Raw genomic sequence first — 19,639 nt, forward strand, 5'->3', positions numbered from 1 at the left:
TTTCCTGGAGTTGTCGGGTGATAAATGGCTGCCACATTACCATCAAAGCCCAGAGATTGAGTGAGATGCTTACTACAACCGCAAAAAATTCCACTCAATCATCCTGCAGGGGTGCTGTGATGACAACATGGCATTCACCCTTGTACATGCAGGCTCTCCAGGAAGAATGCACGACGCTTTTGTGTTTAGTGCTTCATGCCTCCACACGATAGTAGAAAAGCTACCACGAATCTTCCGCATGTGGCCGCTCAGTTGGGTTGATGCGGCCTTACAAAAACAATGGCTATCGAAGCGCACAAGAAATTAGGTTCAATAAAAGACTAAGCGCAGCAAGGTCAGTCATTGAGCGACCATTCGCCCATCTTAAAGGCAAATTAAGGCGTTTGAAATACCTTGACATGAACGCCATTGCACTCATGAGTGATTATGTGCTAGCGGCATGTGTATTGCATAACATCATTTCAATGTTGAAGGACTCATTTGATTCTGAAAGCACAGAAGAGGAGGGTAATGGTGATGATGCAGCTTTCTATGAGGACTTCACAGTAGATTTGAACAGCAGTGCTGCACTTAAGCGCCGAAAAATAATGTTGTCTTTGTAAAAAATTGACATCAAAACAAAGAAGGCTACCATCAGTATTAACACAATTGTATAAACCACTGTTTATTGCATTTTGGTAAACGGTCATAGAAATAGAAAAACACATTTAACGTTCGGCCTTTGGCTATGTTTATATGAACGTCAGATGTTGGTATAAATAAACCATTTGTCAAGTAAACTGAGTATTTGCACCTGTATGGCAAAACAAAATATGAACACAAATGACACTCCTCAGTATATGAAGCAAGTGTTTGTACTTCAAGTAACAGTGCTGTTTCAAGCCTCCATTGAGATCAACAGGAACATACATGAGAAATTTACACCAACAGGTGATTTGCCCGTTATCAATTATTCAAAAGCAATATCATTATAAGAAACTGACAAAAAGCTTTGTCTTCAAACAATGAACAAAAGATGCTTTAAGAGGCAACATGACCTCGTAGGATGTCAGAACTACACAACTATATACTATAACAAACACAACAATTCGTACTATAACAAAAAGAAGTACGCATCTTAGGCAAAGAATCATTTGAAGCAAAGTAAACAGTGAGCTTATAATAGCATAAAAACTGACATAGAAGTATTTGCAGTGAAACAGTGAACAAATGATTCTTTATGAAAAAACACAACCTCCTAAAATGTCAGAACTACACGACAACTATACTATAACATACACAAGAATCCACACAATAACAAATACAAGTACATATCTTGAGCAAATAAGTATTTTAAGCAAAGTGAACAGCGAGATGATGTTGAAACTGCAAAAACATTGTGAAAAAAATTATAAAGTGAATGTAAAACACAACACTATGTCATCACCATATCCACACCCGTGAGCAAAAGTAAGCGCCTCATAGAAGTGTATGACAAAATCATCGACGTGCCATTTAGTGGCGAGCCACCTGCTGAAAAAAACACTGCTTTGATGGTATTCGTCAATGCTCTCCACAGTTTACGCTCACCTTCAGACGATGCAGACGGCCAAAGTATACGATTAGTAATAGTCCTTCTAAGTGTAAGGGTGCATTATAAGTGTTCGTTTGTTAGCCAGCCAGGCCCTTAGGTCACTGGCAGCACCAAGCAACAAAAGCTGCAAAAAAGCCTTTGTTTTTTGCTAAGCCCACAAAATAACTAATCTCATAAATGAGTGGCACTGTTGGCAATGCGCTTTAGCATTTTCAGCTTGTCGTTGCATCCTAAGTTGTTGCCTGTACCGCTGGCGCTCCTCTGCCTGACATTCTTCCATGTTTTTCAAAGTATCTTTCAATAATGTTTCCGGTGTTTTGCGTCGTCTAGCATTTGCTGCCACTTGTGCTGCAATAGTTCTGGAGGAACGCTCATCAGATGCATCGCTGCTCTCACCAGTGGCTGTGCGAGTTTCCTGGGTCTGTCCAGATAGCTGTGCGTGACAAGGCTGATACAGGTGGTTGCATAGGCATGCTTGATGCAGTCGGTGCTGGATACACTGCACCAGATGACAACAAGTTGTCCATTTCTTTGTATAAATTTCACTTTTTCCCAATTCTGCCAATCTCGCTTGTGTAGGCGATGCTTGTCGTACGTTCTCTTGAACCCTTTGAATTTCATTTCACAGTCAGTGGGTGTTCTGAAACGGCCATGTTTTCGTACTTCTGCACTGATAATATTCCAAATATCCTTCCTTTTCTTTGTTCCGTCATGAAAATCTAACATCTGTCACTCGTGGCATGAAAGCAAGAGAAAAACTTCAGCATGGGACCAGTTAGAGGCTTCTCTTGGGTTGCCGGTTTCAGCATGGGCAAGGCTTGACTCTTCGTTAGGGACAGCTACAGAAATGAAGCTTTAGGGTCGGTATCTGTGATGACAACTGAAGAGAAAGCAGACCTTGCCATGCCAGCACACAAAAGTTTACTGAAAGGACACTTAGAAAAATTTTGCACCCAGTTTTTTTGCGTGTTTCTTCAATAGGTAGCTTGTGACTCGCTTATCATGGGTGGAATTCACTTTAGCGCGAGTGCGCAATGGTTATTTATTTAGAGAAGTTTTTGGAGGGCTCACTTGAAGTTTCGATTTCAAAAAGCACCGAGCTAAACCACAGCAGTTCCGGTGGCAAGGTAGACACAGATGGCAAGATGCAAAAGTGTGATATAGACACCGCGAGCAAGAGCATGCGCAGCAATGACAGTCAGCACACACAAAAAAAAGCTGCCGGCACATGCCAGCGCCTACACTAACTCGCGACGCAGGTTTGTTTACTTGGCCACCGCATTGGTTTCAGCGTTGCAAGGGGCTCCAAATCTCGCACAGTCACCCAGCACCCAATTTAATATTGATTTTATATATGGTATAGCCTATAGTTCTCCTTCATATTTTGTAGATGTTGTGCATGTCTCAACATAAATCTGTCCCGCCCTTAAATTTTCTCAGTGGTCTTTTAAACGAGGCCATAACTAATTTCATCAGCAAAGAAAATAAAAGATGTATGGAGCGTAAGGATAGTGTGTTGACTTACTGATATAATTAAGATCTCCCGCCACGTCCATGCCTGCCCTATCATCGGTTACCCAGAAGTCATGCTGGTTCATTTGGTCACCTGGAAAACAAAAAGGGCACGTATACAGCATAACCTTGTTACCATTTCAAGAGGTGCCCTACATTTAAAGCTAGCACAATAATACAAATAACGCCCCGCCACGGTGGTCTAGTGGCTAAGGTACTCGGCTAGTGACCCGCAGGTCGCGGGTTCTAATCCCGGCGGCGGCGGCTGCATTTCCGATGGAGGCGAAAATGTTGTAGGCCCGTGTGCTCAGATTTGGGTGCACGTTAAAAAACCCCAGGAGGTCGAAATTTCCGGAGCCCTCCACTACGGCGTCTTTCATAACCATATGGTGGTTTTGGGACGTTAAACCCCACATATAAATCAACCAATCAATGATACAAATAACATAAAAACAAGTACTCAATTTGGCAATGCTAGGCGAGATTTACGCACACACGGACACACAAATGAAGATGTTCCACTCAGAATCATTCATACAGGCCAGTAGTTTGCAATAAGCTGAATCAGCATCGTGAGGTAGTATTCTTTCCTCTGACAAAGGCTGGTCGTCTATTTTGTTGAGTGCTTCAGAAAGCAATTGATTTTGTATGTTACGTCCTGTGCGACAACTGAGCACAAATTCACACTCGACCACACCTGCTTGCCATGACACCTCCCCCCTCCTCTTGAAAAAAAAACTACTGCCATAGTCACTAATTATCAGCTTTAATCCAGCAGAAAGCGAGGCGCTTAGTTGGTCTTGCAGCCCCCATCGGCTCCCGCGGAGACCACATTAAAGCCACAGCACAGACGTACAACTGTGGCGTGTTGGTGGCCATGATGCCTTCGCAGAAAATTACTTGCTTACAGTGAAAGATGAAATGGCTATTCGAAAGCTGTGATTTCGTGCCCCAAAGAGCCATCGCAGCAGGTAATTCTCACATCTTTCGTTTGCTGGCTGTGCACGTAGCCCTGAAAGACCATTACTACCTAGAAGCGAAGCAAGGCAAAAAAAGGCAAATTTATAACGCAAGAGAACGTGGAAAGCAGACAAGCATCACGCGATTGCGTACAACGGTTATTTGCGCAGACCGGGTGAAGGACAATACAAACACGCTGAGCTGTCTTCGTATTTATCCTTGCGAGCTGTAATTGTAACAGCTTGCACTTTTAGTCAACCGCTCCAATGAACCGCATTATTCTTAAATGTTACCCAGAAGTCATACCACTCTTTTGGTTGAACTCACCAAATCTATGCATTACGCCATTCATGGGTAGTGAGGTTTCTACCGACGACACTTCGACTTCCCCGAAATGTTCCACAATAACACGACGACTTGAAGAAATGGTACACGTGAATAGAGCGACAACACAAGTCCTCAAACTGCGGCGATTCGGTTATGCACTTACCTATGTGTCTTGCAAGTAATTGGGCAGTCATCTGTTAGCATGTCAGCACTAAAACGCGAAAAAGTTTTCGCGCACCTAAAAGCAGCGCCTGACAGCGCTGGCGCGGCGGGCGGTGTGGTCGTTTGGCGGCGATAGGAACGAGTGGAGAAGAAGTAGGAAGCACGTTATTATTGTGGTTTTTCCGGAAGTCACACTCGGCGCGCGCTCTCGTGCACCTCTCAAAAAGTCGGAGCGCGTAAAGCGCGCTTTATTACTACGCACCGTAAGTCACCTTAGCCTTAGGGAAGGCAGTCACCTTAGGGAAGGCATGCAGAAACAGTCTAGTGCTAAAACCGTCGACGACCACACAAACCAAGAAAACAATAGACAGGACGGATGCTCACTTGCAACTGTTTATTCCTTGAGTTATTCTTTTTAAAAGACATGCTGAAAGCCGCTTTGTTGAGTAAATGCGCAGAGAAATTTATCCCACAGAATATATGGTCACCATGAGCCAAGACGACTCGGTTACGAAGTATACACACAGCCGATAGTAAAAGCAACACGTAGTGCATGACCAAAAAAAAAAAACGGCCAAAGGACCATCTCGCGTCTATTTAGGTTTTCTAGATCGCGAAATAACAGATAAACACCTGGTATCTTGCGGTGCAACCGCACACATAACAAAATCCTAAAGCGTTTCGCATTTGTTCGCTTCAAAACGTGGTCTCACAGGTGCCCATGTGGGCGAACAGCTTGCAACGAAACTGCCGTAGCTTTGCAAGCGTCTCTCTCTGGGTTCATTGCGCTCGTGCAGCTGATGTCATCCCTGCAGCTACACGCATACGCGTGCCAGACGTGTCTGCTCGTTTACATCATGGCCGACAGCGCCGGCAGCCAAGCGCCACTGAGGTGGAGAGTAAAGACATTTTTCACAGAATTTTTGCAAAAATTGTAGATGCCCTAAAGAGACAGCTGCATTGTTAGCGTGTTGGCATGCATGCAGGTCAAATTCATAATGCTGAATGCCACCTTTCAGGTCTGTGTGGTAGAAGGTATGCATTGGTTTAACTGCGTCGGTGAATATGTTTCTCGAACTAATACGATTGCCTAATTCACTCGATTCTAGTAGGATTATATATATCTGGATAGCAGTCGCATATTCTCTATAAATACAAATGTCATTCCATTAGAATGACATTGAAATGTCCAACGTGACAGCGGTATTGCACAAACTGTTTTGAAATGAACGGATTTCGTAAGGCGCACACGATAAATGTCATTAAGTGCACGGAAAGCGCATGAACATACAGTCACAGGTTTCACCTAAGAGGTGAAACAGGTTTCAGCTTTTACCTAAAACACATGTTTCACCTAAAAAGAGAGTGTGCATAATTTACCTCACATTTTTAATATGTAGGGGAAAGGAAGTTGCGATGAACCTTAATATTCACCCCCCTGAAGATCACCCCCCTTGTGAGCTCGGCAGTTGTTTTACGAGAGGGACCACTAACCCGCTGCACTTCATTCATCATGCAGGTTATCTGCCATGCCATGGCTCTGCTGTTCTTTCGCGTGCCGTTGATCCTCACTACGCGCATCTCCCGTGCGTGCGCAGCCTTTCTGTCGATCTGCTCAGTTTTAAAGATGTGCGACTCGACTGGACAGTCCCCAGGTTTCAGCGTGGCAAAGTGCCCCACCGTTCCAGTACATGGATTTCATCAGAGCTTGGAAAGTCCCATCGGCCACATCATCAACACTCTAAGCCAAAAGGGAGCAACAGGGGTATATCGGTTGCTTCTTTCAGGGAGCAATTGCATTGCCACTCACACTACTCCCCTAAAAGGAGTAACTGCTGAGAGACAAACCGTTGCTCTCTTTTCAGTTCCTCCTTCGGGGGATGAACAGTTACTCCCTCCAGTTCCTCCCTGCGGACCAACAGTTACTCCAACCAGTTGCTCCCTGCGGACCAACCATTACTCCCACCAGTTGCTCTTCTAAGAGCAACAGTTACTCTTTACTGTTGCTCCCACGTGTTCGCAGTTACTCTCTGAAAAGCAACTGCACATGCTTCCAGTTACTCCTTGGGGAAATGACTATCTCGAGTATGCTTGTCACACGCTTAACACATGGCGAGAGCTCCTTGGAAGAGTACTGCTTGATGCTTCTAACACAAAAAGTGGACAATATTGAAAATAAAATAAATGATTTATTGTTCTTTTTATGAGGCGACGTGTGAGCACACGTAAAAGTAGACTTCGCCACACCACAGCCAGCACTAAACAAGCACCATAATACATCAAAAGTTTTCTGCGTCATCCGTGGAAAAACAATCTTGAATTTCTAGCATAGGGCAGTCTGTGTCATCATTGGTGAGAGAAGGGCAACTTCTCCAACTCTGAAGAACTCAAGTTTTGCAGCTGGTGTTTCCTACAGGCTAGTGCAGCGGAATGTCACTGCAGGCATATGTGAAGCATCTCATTGCTGCAAGAACAAAAATAGAAGTGTGAGGTTAAACATGCCAGAATCAATACATAACAATGAGTCACACACACTGCAGCAGCACTTACATTCTAGGATGTCTACTGCAAAACGAAATGTGAAAAAAGGAAGGTTCGGCCAAACGTTACTTGGCAAGCCCTATAAATGCTAATATGGTAGACGCTCTTCACATGATGTCTCAGACAGCAATATTCTGGAAGAAATTGTGCAGCACTTCAACAAGGCATATCTGTAGCAGTTAAAGATACCCTTAGGTTCAGTTAACTTGTTTTCTATACCCAGCTGAGTGACATTTCTATGAGCCAATTCACCAATGGCATTCTAAGTGAGATCATGTGTGTGGCAAATAACACGTACCGCGCGCTCATGTTAAAATACTTATTTAGCTCGTGCACATAGTTGCTCTCGATTCTACTGTTCTATCATACGCTGCTGCGTCTTGAATTGTGCAGTACCTGTAGGCACAAGCCAAGCATGCAAAGCCTGCTTGAAAGCAACCGTTTACAGAGGCTACATGATAATCTTCAGCCTATTCTTTGTACTTGATGCAAACGGCTAGACAAAACTATAGACAAATAAATGTAGACCATGCTACCTTCAAAAAATGCTTTAAGTTTAGTAAACTAGGGTGCATTTGTTCACTCGGTTGACGAGTCACAGCCACGAGTTATGTGAACGAAGCAATATATCTTAAGGCATGCACAGATATTCTGATTCTTTGTTTGACAGTGTCACAGATAGCTTGCCAATACATATATATCTGAGAGCAACAAGATGTGAAGCTTTTATTAGTTCAACGTCTTGTTGGTTCACAGCCAAACAGGTTACTGCTTTGTTAGACAAATTGGAATAAGCGCACCGTGGTTTCCAAAAAAAAGCATTATTAGAAGTTAGCTCCCGGTGTGAATGTCTGCCTATTTATTTTGTACTGCCTTCTACATGTGCCACAAAGACATTTGTTGAGGATGTGCTACCAGTCAAGCCAAGATCGCATACGTGGTCATTGTGATGGAAATACAAACATTAGAAACACTGCCACCTCTAGCAAGAGCAGAACACTTCAGGATCTTGGAACAGCAAGGAGGTGCACAAGAAAGTTAAGCCCACTCTTGCAGAACTTTGAACGCGAATTTTTCAGAGTGGGGGAAGTCAACATGCTGTGGCACTTTTAAACCCACGAAACATCTGCAAAAAACAGGGTAAAGGCAAGTCAAGAAACGCTGTTATGAAGGCCAGCGCATGGACAGCTTTGTGAATTTAGGCCCAAGTGTTATGCTTTGTGCAAGCCAAAATCCATGTAAATAGGGAAAGCGTACTTTTAGGAGCACCAGCGTAAACAAATCTTGGCAGTTGGCTTTCTAGTACAAACAGCTATCCCTGCAATGAAAACATAAACATTTTATCTTAACGGTAACAGTGTGAGCACACACACGGGCCAGCAGAGCCATGTCAAATTGTCAGTGCCAGTGTAACCATGTGGCATGATGAACTATTCTTTGGCCAACACATGCACAGTTGGCCCCTAAAAAGCGATGCTTTCATATACGTAGTACAAAAAGTCTGCACTTACCAAAATTCACTTGCTTTCTGTACTTTAGCATCGTTGGGAGCACCTTTATCTGCAGTAGAACCAAATTTGCGTCATATCCTTGAAAAAAAGTAGTAAAAGACATGCATCAAATATTGCTTCATTTGGTAGCAGTGAAGTCAGGTTAAGAACAGCCAAGTGGGAATCAGCCTAATAATGTGCAAGCGGCAAATCCCAAACGGCGTTATTGAGGTTGTCGAAATTTTCGTCGATTGGTATTAACGTCAATATGTGACTTTAACGGCATGCCAAGTTTTCACACCGCATAAAGATTTCATGATGCAGAATAATGACAACGCTAACGAGAACATACAGCATTTATGATTGTCTTTTACAATATTCAGTTTTGCGAAGGTTTTGCATCACTAAAGAAATCTGAAAGATTTGGGTCATTCCTCCTCCTATTGTTCTGTCCATATGTAAACTGCTCGCTTGATGGTGTGCTTATAAAATAGTACGTTCAGCGCGGAGGTGAAGCAAGTGACGCAGTGATGTGGGCAGATTTTTGTTTTTTTTTTGAGGCGTGCGAAGAGGGGGGTCCGCTTATCTGAATTAGAGGCTGGGCAAGCGAATATGTTCGTTATTAAGGGCTCCCTACGCCCGGCCTAAAAAAATTCTGTGCGCAACCGCCTGGCTATGCCAGTGAAGTGATGCGACAATGATTTGTTCACTTACTGATTTACATACACTTTACAGCTCTAAAAACTGCGGCCCAAGGCCCCAACACTCAGCCGTTAACGTTACATAAAGCCAATGGTAGAAAAGTGCCAGTATAAAGGCAGCTACAACCCCGCCCCAATGTTTTTTCAAGCGAGGTAGTGTTGCGGAAATGAACTTTTAACTGCAAAAGTACACTGGCACTGCAGTGCTGACAGGGTAAGCAAGAGGGTATGCAGGCGGTAATAATAGAGGTAATTTAATCCGACACGGCTAGCAATGGATACGGTAAATAAGAAAGAGCAAATCATTTCTCTTTTAATAGCGCAACCACTCAACAATGTATTGTAAGAGCATTAAATGTTGCTGGAAATGCCACTCAGCTGCACGCTGATGCATGCACAGTCCTTTGTCCGATGAGCGAACAGGCTTGCAGATAGCTGAAGACGTGTTTACGAGGTGTTTGTTCCACTCAGCAGCAAAATCCACAACAACTTCACGCTCCATACAGATAAATATACACTAACCTTCATCACGAATAAGTAGAAACGCAAATCTGCGACACACACACACGATCAAAACATAGCTCACAAGCTTGCATGTCCGTGTGCTCGCCGACCACAGACCATATGAATATGAGTAGTGCGAACGCGAACCTAGTTGCGCCGAAAAGAAAAACGTCGAGCAGTGGCAGCACAGGCGTCAGCGCAATGCTTTCAGTGTGTTCTCCTAATACACTTATAAAAAAAAACTGAGGTACACTAAAACTCATAATTAAATATAAAAAATTGAGTGTAATTTTTATTTAGTGCTAGTAAACCTAAACACTCAATAAAAATTGCTTTGTAAATTACATCGCTTGCTACACTAGCGCCACACTTGTCGTGCGGGCGCAGATGGCGCAGATTTGTCATTCTACCCTCAAACTACACGGTGAAGCGTGCTACTAAGTGTACGGCAGATGAAAAGCGCGTCTGGGTCCGCTTTTTTTTTCTCCGCGATCCTACCCCTATAAAACGGGGGTGGAATCCTTCAGGACCCCAATAAAAGTTTTTCATCCATCCATCTCCGATATATTTGGGGGGGGGGGGGGGGCTCCTTATGCACGTGTTTCGGTGCTTGATCGACTTTGACGCCCTTCCTTCGCGAACGAACGACGTGTATAGGCTTTTTTTATCGTTGTTTTGGACGTGTTTCGGCGTTCGGTCCTCTTTGACGTGCCAACTCTCCATTCTGCTGCTGCGTGTGTTAGGTACTTGCCATAGCTGTATTCTCAGGCCTTCTGTGTTCAGCCAGCGCTGCTATCCTATTATCTGCGGATGCTAAAATAAATCACTGTAATGGTTTGGTGAAGTTTGGCACACAGAACAAACAATAATCTGGCCCATGAATATCAATGTGGGCGGCATGCATATTTGTGTGTGGTGTCCTGCCGGGGAGTAACAGTTGCGTGACGAGAGCATTTACAGCGGTTCCTCCTTCCGTTGCTCCCTTACAAACTTAAGATGAATACATTTGCTCCCCCATTATCGAACAAGTCGGCCATCTTGTTCCGCTTGGTCTTTTCGGAGAGTAACAGTCGGTCTGAAGGAGTAAAAACAGCCGTTGCTCCCATTTCGGCCGTTTTTGGCTTAGAGTGAATCGTTCCTCAAGCTATAAAGCCGCCGCCCCTGTCGGCATCGCCTTGTGGGCTCGGCAGTTGTTCTGTGAGAGTTGCCACTAATCCGCTGCACTTCATCATGCAGGTTGGTCCTTCGTACAGCCTCTACGCGAAAAACCGAATAACTATTCTTTATTTCAGCTGCCGAGCCCGCAGCGCCTGTTTGATATACTTCACTTTATTTCCTTAAAGACCCCACAGGGGGGGGTGTTACATACTTGTTGTGAGTGTGGAGCTGCCGTGCGTTCTTCGCGACTAGTCGCAGGTGATATCGTCACTTAAAAAAATATCCGTGTTATAACGTCGGAACAGACCGCGAAAACCAGAAAATGACCCGTTTCCTGAAAAATGGTGGAAGTGGACATTTAGAGCCCAAACTGTGCTGCGTTTTATGCGAAACAGCGGGACTGGCCGTGAAGGAGCAGTCGATGTTTCCGTTCCTTCGCTAATTTCGTAAAACACTTGAAAAATGTATGTCTTCTGTACTTCAAGAACATGCTTCCGTAATTTGTGTGCACGGTTACATACTGGCTGAAATTTGACCATTCTCTCCGTTCCACATTGATACAGTGAACTATAACAGAAAATTGAGCGACAAACGTGGGCGACGCCTAGAGAGCTATCGTGGCGGGTGGCGAACGTATACAGCGGCAACGCTGCAGTCGCCGACAATACTGAGGCATTCCGCACCCTGTAAAAATGAAGACCCTCCTTCACGGAGAACGCTGAAGCGGTGCGAAGTGATCTCCTTATGACGTAGCCTCTTCACGAAAGTCATGCTTCAGCACAGTTACTACAGAACAACCCGTCATTCTAATAATGCGACAGATCTTATTCCTTGATCAAAATACAACGATTTCCTTCGAACAAGGCGTTCTTACGTATTCTGTACGTTATTACAAATATTACAAAAAATGTTTGTATTGTTCCACACAACAGTCGGCTGTATGGTTCTGCACAACAGTCTGCTGTATTGTTTCACACAATATTATGCCGCACCAGAGCTGTGCCATGCCGCCTGCTGGCAAAATAAAGCAATGGAGGATTTATGTTCTGCGTGCCTGTGAATTTGAATTATTTGTGTTCTTGACGGAGAGATTTGTTGGCTATACCAGCTGTTAATTTCATTTCTGGGCACACCTTCATCTGCAAGTTAGCACAGGCTTCATAGAATGATTACAACATACTATATGTTTTGCACAGGTAGCATAATTTCGTGGAATGAATGCAGTCATTCATGGTTAGCTTTCTAAAGTATCTGTTTGTTATGTACTCGACACTAAATTGAACAGGAGTCCAGTTGAACAAAACTCTACACAAAGAAAACAAGAACGGAGTGTGCAGCACACAAAGGCACAAAGAGCACATGACATGTTTATAGAGCTAATCGCGGCACTGAAATGACAAAGATGGGGCAGGCCAAACAAACACAAGCCTGTCCCATCTTTGTGATTTGAAGTGCTACGCTGAACTTTATGAAAATGTTACACCAACAAGGCCAAAAGTTTACGCGTGCTAAGTTCACATGAAATCATCCCTATCCCCATTTTGTAGATTTATTTTTGTTGAGCCAATCTCTACATGCAAAGATGTTCCAAACTACGTGCAAAATATTGAGTGTAAAAGTTTACTTGAACTTGCAATTAATTAAGTTGCTCAGAAGTGTTCCCACCTGTGCAGGTGGCAGTTGCAGCATGTGTTGGCAACAAGTCAGTGAAGGGTGACCAGTTCTTCAGCAATATACATCCTCGTGAACATGTTGTTTTTGGAAGTTAATGGTTCGCAACGAATAAACCAATATTCCAAGTCCCCCCCCCCCCCATCTGTCTTCACGCCACTTTCACGCACTGTTTATGTAGGAGCTATGCATTGTTGTCCAGCAGTTAAACTCACTCTTGGAAAAAGCTGCACTGGTGGCAATAGCAACATCCCCACTTTGCCGTCTTCAAACCTCTGAAATCTTTCTGCCCATTTTGCCAATAGGAGTGGCGTTGCAATGCCCCAGTTTACTTTGTAGAAGACCTTCCTCCGATCGTGCGCAGGTGTGCGGTCCCTGAACGCATATCTCAAGGTATACCGAAAATCACTAAAGATATGAGTATAATGCAAAGATTGCGACACAACTTTCACGAGCAAAACAAATGAAAAATGGTCACCGAAACATAAAGAACGTAAAGAGCATGTTGCTTAACTTCTCCATGCAACATGTTCTGACACAGCTTCTTGAACGCTGCTGAGTGACAAGACATAGCTACTGCCTGTACAATTTGACTATGCCACCTCGCGTACAAAGGTGAGAAAACACAAAAATTTTGAAGTTGGGGTCTTTCAGTTACCATGTATCAGCTTCCAACAACCCAGGCCTTCTATCTATAAGTGTTTACAAGAAAACATGTGACCAGTGGACTGGTTAAGCTTTGCACACATATTGCCAGCATATACTGATAACGCTACCTGCACAGGTGGCAAAGCTTTCATGTCATTTTGTTGATTGATTGGTTGATATGTGGGGTTAAACGTCCCAAAACCACTATATGATTATGAGAGACGCCGTAGTGGAGGGCTCCAGAAATTTCGACCACCTGGGGTTCTTTAACGTGCACCCAAATCTGAGCACACGGGCCTACAACATTTCCGCCTCTATCGGAAATGCAGCTCCTACAGTTGGGGTTCGATCCCGTGACCTGCGGGTCAGCAGCCGAGTACCTTAGTCACTAGACCACCGCGGCGGGGCTTCATGTCATTTTGTTATTAATTGTTGTGCAAGGTCACAGTAAACAATTTCCACTTAAGCCACAAATCAAGAGTGTATGTGGGGGTAGTTTGTGTCTATGCACTGTGCTGCGTTATCTTGCAGATGTGTGAGTCATACATGCTGCAGCATGCCAAATGAACAATGAAATGCACTACTACATGCTTCTTTGAACACAACTTTGGCAGATGTATTCAGAAACCTAATTGTCAAAAGTGCTGAAAGCCTCTCATGAAACTGTGTGCATGGCCCAAGAACAGCTCCACTTGCCTTCTTTCTGTATGTCTGAAAAGGAAGTATAAAAAAGAACCAGTGTAGCAGCAGCAATGTTCAGAGTTTAAACCACTATGGTGTCAACTACGTACATCACCTCTGTTCACACCACTAGTTAATGAATCACAAAAGCAGACGGTATTTCTGAACAAGAACTGATCACATGCAAAAGAAGCAGCCGGATGCTACAAAGACCCATTGCTATAGTAGTTAAGAACTCAATGTAAAACACACTGTATTCTAACTGCGAAAGAATTGATTGACTAGCATCACAAACTCCGTTTAATTAGTGCCGTGGTGTGGCAGGGACAATTTCTGTAACTACCAACACCATGGAGAGTTATGTGGGGTGAACAAAAAACTTTGCATTATAATATGAAATCTTACACAATACAAAGCATATTGTAGACCACTGTAAAGGCCTACGTGCAGCAGAGAACATATTGTAACGGCACCTTTGGAGCGAGAAACAGGAGCTGTGAAATAAGAGGATCAGGAATTTGTTGTCCTTACCGTAGCCTCAACCTATCCAGCAGTCTGTCACTGTGCGTGATAGAGTGCTGGATGGGTACGCGTTGCCTCATTCATAACATTATGGTGGAGGTGTTAGCCCGATGAAGAGAATGAATACTGCTCCAACACAAATGACGAGCATTAAGTTAAGAAACAAGGCTTGCACACATAATTTCTTTAAATCCAAATAAGACTACATGACAGTTGTACATCTTATTACGGCAGGAGCTAACATGAAGATGAGGGCTTGAATTAGTGTCATATCGGTAAATTAGGTGTGTTGTTTTAGCCAATGTTTGAATAAGACACTTTGTCTAAGTTGTGGCAGCAACCTTGATGCAGTTTGCTGCCTCGTTAATGAGAAGTTCTGTTGTCGAATAACAAGCTCTAACAGTCCTTCAATGGTGTTTTATTAATAATGTTTTTCATCAGGTGTACATCACCACACATTCATTACAAATCCTCAACTTTAACAAATGCTTCTATTGTAAAGATACTGGGTGCTAACCTTAAGCTGCAAAGGACAAAGGATTTAGCAGGGGTCTGGCTCCTCAACAGTTTTATAACACTATGTCCATGATGCTACAAATGAGTGATTCCACAAGAGGACACTCATTTACCAGAGCAGCGAACAGTATCAAGGTTACTGCCACGATTTAGACAAAATATGTTTCTTCAAACATTCAAAACAACCTATTATTGAAAAATCTCAATTGGCTCCAAAAACAAACTTTCTTTAAGGATTTCACCCTCATTGAAGCCCCCTATCATTATCTTAACTTCTACCATAATAAGACAACTGTCATGTAGTGTTCAAAAGAATTTTAAGATATGGCCAGTAAGCCTTTCTTCTCAATTTAACGCGCACTATTTACGTTTATGCTATAGTGACTGTATTATCAAACAAAAAACCCAAAGTAAAATGTGTGAAGGCGTCTTTAGCTTTTAGAGGCAGAAGTATTTTGAACTTTTGGTAAATTCCCTTAAAAGAAACAATGCAATTTTATTGTACAAAAAAATTACTCTTGTGAAAAATATATGAAATTACTGCGTTTTGCCTTGTTTTATTTGATTGATATGTGGGGTTTAGCATTCCAAAGCCACCTTATGATTATAAGAGACGCCGTAGTGGAGGGCTCCGGTAATTTCGACCACCTGGAATTCTTTAAGGTGCACCCAAATCTGAGCACACGGGCCGACAACATTTCCGCCTTCATCGGAAATGCAGCCACCGCAGCTGGGACTCAATCCCGCGACTGTCAGCAGCCGAGTATCATTGTGCCATGCTTCCTCACGACAACCATTAGCATACATTGAAACAAAAATTTTTTCGATACCATAGCAATGAAATTTTGCTGACAAAGAAACAAAGACTGTGGTAAAAGTATGAAGCAACAATCATGTGTCAGTTATATATCTCCCATAACTCTATTTCTGAGCACATGGTTTGAAAGGCCTCTGCTGTATTCGAAAGTTTTTCTTCAAAAATAGTGCTGCATCAACTTTTTCTCACATTGAGGCATCAAAACACCAGTTTTTGAAAATATTGCAAATTGTCAAGAAACCACTTCACAGACTAACATCACAAGACCATGAACTCGCAAATAATACAGCGTAATGGTCTGTCTCAATTTCTGAGGCAGTTCGATGGCTTCTGTGTGTCCACCTGTACTGCCTTCTGTCCATCTTTGGGACAGCTTTTGTAAAATTTCTGCCGAGAAAACAAAAAGAAACATTAGAAACAATTCACTTTTTCTAGCATGCCCTAAGTAACACAACGACTTTCTCGGCCTTATGAGGTAGCAGTCTCAAAAGCATGCTAACAGCTGCTGCTTTATGTATGTATAACTCATACTCCAGTAGCAGGCTCCAAAATAATGCCCAGTCATTGTTAAGCAAGAAGTCTAACAGAAGAAAACAGAAACAACATTTTACACTAGACATAAATTTAACTTCTTGATACTCACCCAATAACCCATTTTCCTTATGCATTGTATGCATACATGTTGAAAAGACTGGGCATGCAAACATGGCCGCAGGTGAGTCAGGACACTTCAAATGCCAACTGACAATGAGAAGGCAGACTAACGGAACCTATAAGACAGTTAACCAGGGCCCATCATTAAACCTACCTTCATATCACGACGTTAATGCATGCCAAAATTGGAATCATGTAGTGTCGTGCAAGCACAGAAATGAAGAAATGCATCTAATGGCTGAGGCTTGGCATAGGCACATGTGGTAGTGCATGTGTGAGCCAACCATCGAATAACTCAACGAAGAAATCAAATGCTGAGCAGTTATATCTTACATAGACCAACAGTCATGGCGCCTTAATCGAAGTTCTCCACTGGCCTTGTTTCTTTTCTAGCTTAATGTCAACATATACAGTTGGTGTTTGCAGTGTCTTGACTACTCTATCGTGTCCATGTTTGCATGCCCTGCTTTTTTAACATGAATACCAACATATATATAAAACAGCTCACCTCTCTTATTTGAAATACGTATACAATCTAGAATGACCACTTTGTTCAGTTGATGTAACAATAATAATGGGGTTCTTAATGTGAACATCAATTCAAAAGCACTAAGGTCTTCATTATTTTTGCCTCCCTCAAAAGTGCAACTGCTGCCCTAAACATCAAATCCACTCAGTGCGGGGGTTGTTCACATGGTAGCATAGCTGTAAGCAAGGTAAGATAAATTTTAGGACTATGAAAAGAGCTCTAAGTAAAAGCAAGACACGCAACTAGTAAGGAGTCACATATTATCCAGCCTAGAATCTATTTTTGGTAATCTACAATGCTGTGGCACAGGCCATGCACCTCGGCAACTGTTCAGCTTTTCTTTCTGAACCAAAGCTTAGTACAGGCAATATTGATAAGTTACCAAAAAGTAGAAGTCAAAATGGAACGGGGTTTATTGGCGCAAGTAGTACTTGCACAGCAGGTCTATTGATGCGGGAACCGGGCGGCAGGAACCGACGCAGGAAACACAACGCTCGGGGCAACAACTCGCGCTCGGCTCCTCTTGCTAAAGGCGTGACCCACTGCGGCACATAATCTTATTCCTCTCTATAATACCCCGGTGACGAAGACCAGCCATCCTGGCAAGTCAAGGTGATGAGATTAGGAGTGGGTCGTGATATGGCTTGAGACGACTCACGTGGACAGTCTCACGACCAAGGCATTGCCTGTCTGTAGATGGCGTGACCGGATCGATCACGTATGTGACAGGAGATCGACGTTCGACGACGCGATAAGGACCGTGAAACTTGGGGGCAAACTTAGCGGACAGACCTGGGGAGTGGAAGGGCAGTCGAAGCCAGACAAGCGAGCCCACGGCAAAAGTCTCGACTTGCTGGTCGCGGTCGCGGCGGTCTTTTTCCAATGCTTGCTTGTCCGAGGTGAATGATCGGGCCAACTGACGACACTCTTCAGCGTGGTGCGAAATTTCAGAAAGAGGGCTGAACTCTGAGACGTCGGGACGATACGGCAAAATGGTGTCAAGGGTGGCGCATGGCTCACGCCCATATAGAAGAAAGAAAGGCGAGAAGCCTGTGGTTGACTGCGTCGCGGTGTTGTACGCATAGGTCACAAATGGGAGAATGACATCCCAGTTTGATTGGTCGGAATTGACATACATGGCGAGCATGTCTCATAGCGTTCGGTTGAAGCGCTCAGTTAGACCGTTGGTCTGCGGGTGGTAGGCTGTAGAGGTGCGGTGCACCGTGCGGCATGCCTGAAGGAGTTGCTGTACAACTTCGGATAAAAAGACACGCCCTCGATCACTTAGTAGTTCACGGGGTGCCCCGTGACGCAGTACGAAGCGTCGCAAAATGAAATTGGCTACGTCACGTGCACCAGCCGTAGGTAGTGGAGCTGTTTCAGCATACCTCGTCAGATGGTCGACGGCGACAATGATCCATCGATTTCCAGTGGCAGTGTAAGGAAGGGGACCATATAGATCGATACCAACGCGATCGAAAGGGTGCGCCGGACACGGTAGAGGCTGTAATAATCCGGGTGAATGGGCAGCTGTTTTTCGTCGTTGGCATAATGAACAAGACCTTATGTATTTTCGTACAAAAGTGTACATACCACGCCAGTAGTAACGCTGGCAGATCCGCTGATATGTTTTTAACATCCCAGCGTGAGCATGTTGTGGGTCGGCATGAAAATACGCACAGACATCAGATCGCATGTGGCGTGGTATAACCAAGAGCCATTTACAACCATCCGCGTGGTAGTTTCTGCGGTATAGTTGCGCATCCCGTATGGCGAAATGTGTGGCTTGGCGGCGAAGAGCGCGTGGGTACGCAGACGTTGAAGAGTCGGAAAGAATGTTAAGGAGAGATGTTATCCATGGGTCTTTCCGCTGTTCAGACGACATGCTTGTGACGGAAATGGGAGTGATGGAGAAGTTGGTGTCCGAATGCAGGTCTGCGGTGGATCTCACTGGTGATCGTGAGAGGGCGTCCGCATCAGAGTGTTTTCGTCCTGAGTGGTAGACGACACGAATGTCGAATTCTTGTAGTCGAAGAGCCCAACGTCCAAGGCGACCTGAAGGACGTTTTAGCGACGCCAACCAACAAAGTGCATGGTGATCGGTCACAACGTCGAAACTCTGTCCGTACAAGTAAGGACGAAACTTGCTTAACGCCCAAACGTTTGCGAGGCATTCTTTTTCAGTTACGGAGTAGTTCATCTCCGCTTTCGTGAGTGCGCGGCTCGCGTATGCGACGACGTACTCTGGAATACCTGGCTTTCGTTGCGCGAGTACTGCTCCCAGACCAACGCCACTGGCATCTGTGTGCACTTCAGTGGGGGCACTTGTGTCGTAATGGCGTATAATCGGTGGGGACGTAAGTAGGCGGCGCAGAGTAAGGAAAGCTTCATCACATGCCGGGGTCCAGTTAGAAAGATTAGCTGGACCGTTCAGTAGTTGTGTAAGTGGGGCTATTATTGTTGCAAAGTTGTGGACGAAACGACGAAAATACGAGCACAAGCCGATGAAGCTCCTAAGTTCTTTGAGTGAAGTCGGCTTCGGAAAGTCTGCTACGGTTCGAAGTTTGTCTGGGTCGGGGCAAATTCCATTCTTTGTCACAACGTGACCAAGTATCGTAAGTTGGCGAGCCCCAAAACGGCCCTTTTTTAGGTTAAGCTGGAGATTTGCCTTGG

The 19,639-nt window shown here is 44.1% G+C and overlaps 1 pseudogene; it reads right to left on the minus strand.

Annotated features, from left to right (window-relative positions):
- Nucleotides 1–1,744: 1,744 nt before the first annotated feature.
- Nucleotides 1,745–2,371, minus strand: LOC142775559 (uncharacterized; annotated as a pseudogene).
- Nucleotides 2,372–19,639: the final 17,268 nt, after the last annotated feature.

This window comes from Rhipicephalus microplus, chromosome X (assembly GCF_043290135.1).
Source record: "Rhipicephalus microplus isolate Deutch F79 chromosome X, USDA_Rmic, whole genome shotgun sequence".
Lineage (NCBI taxonomy): Eukaryota > Metazoa > Arthropoda > Arachnida > Ixodida > Ixodidae > Rhipicephalus > Rhipicephalus microplus.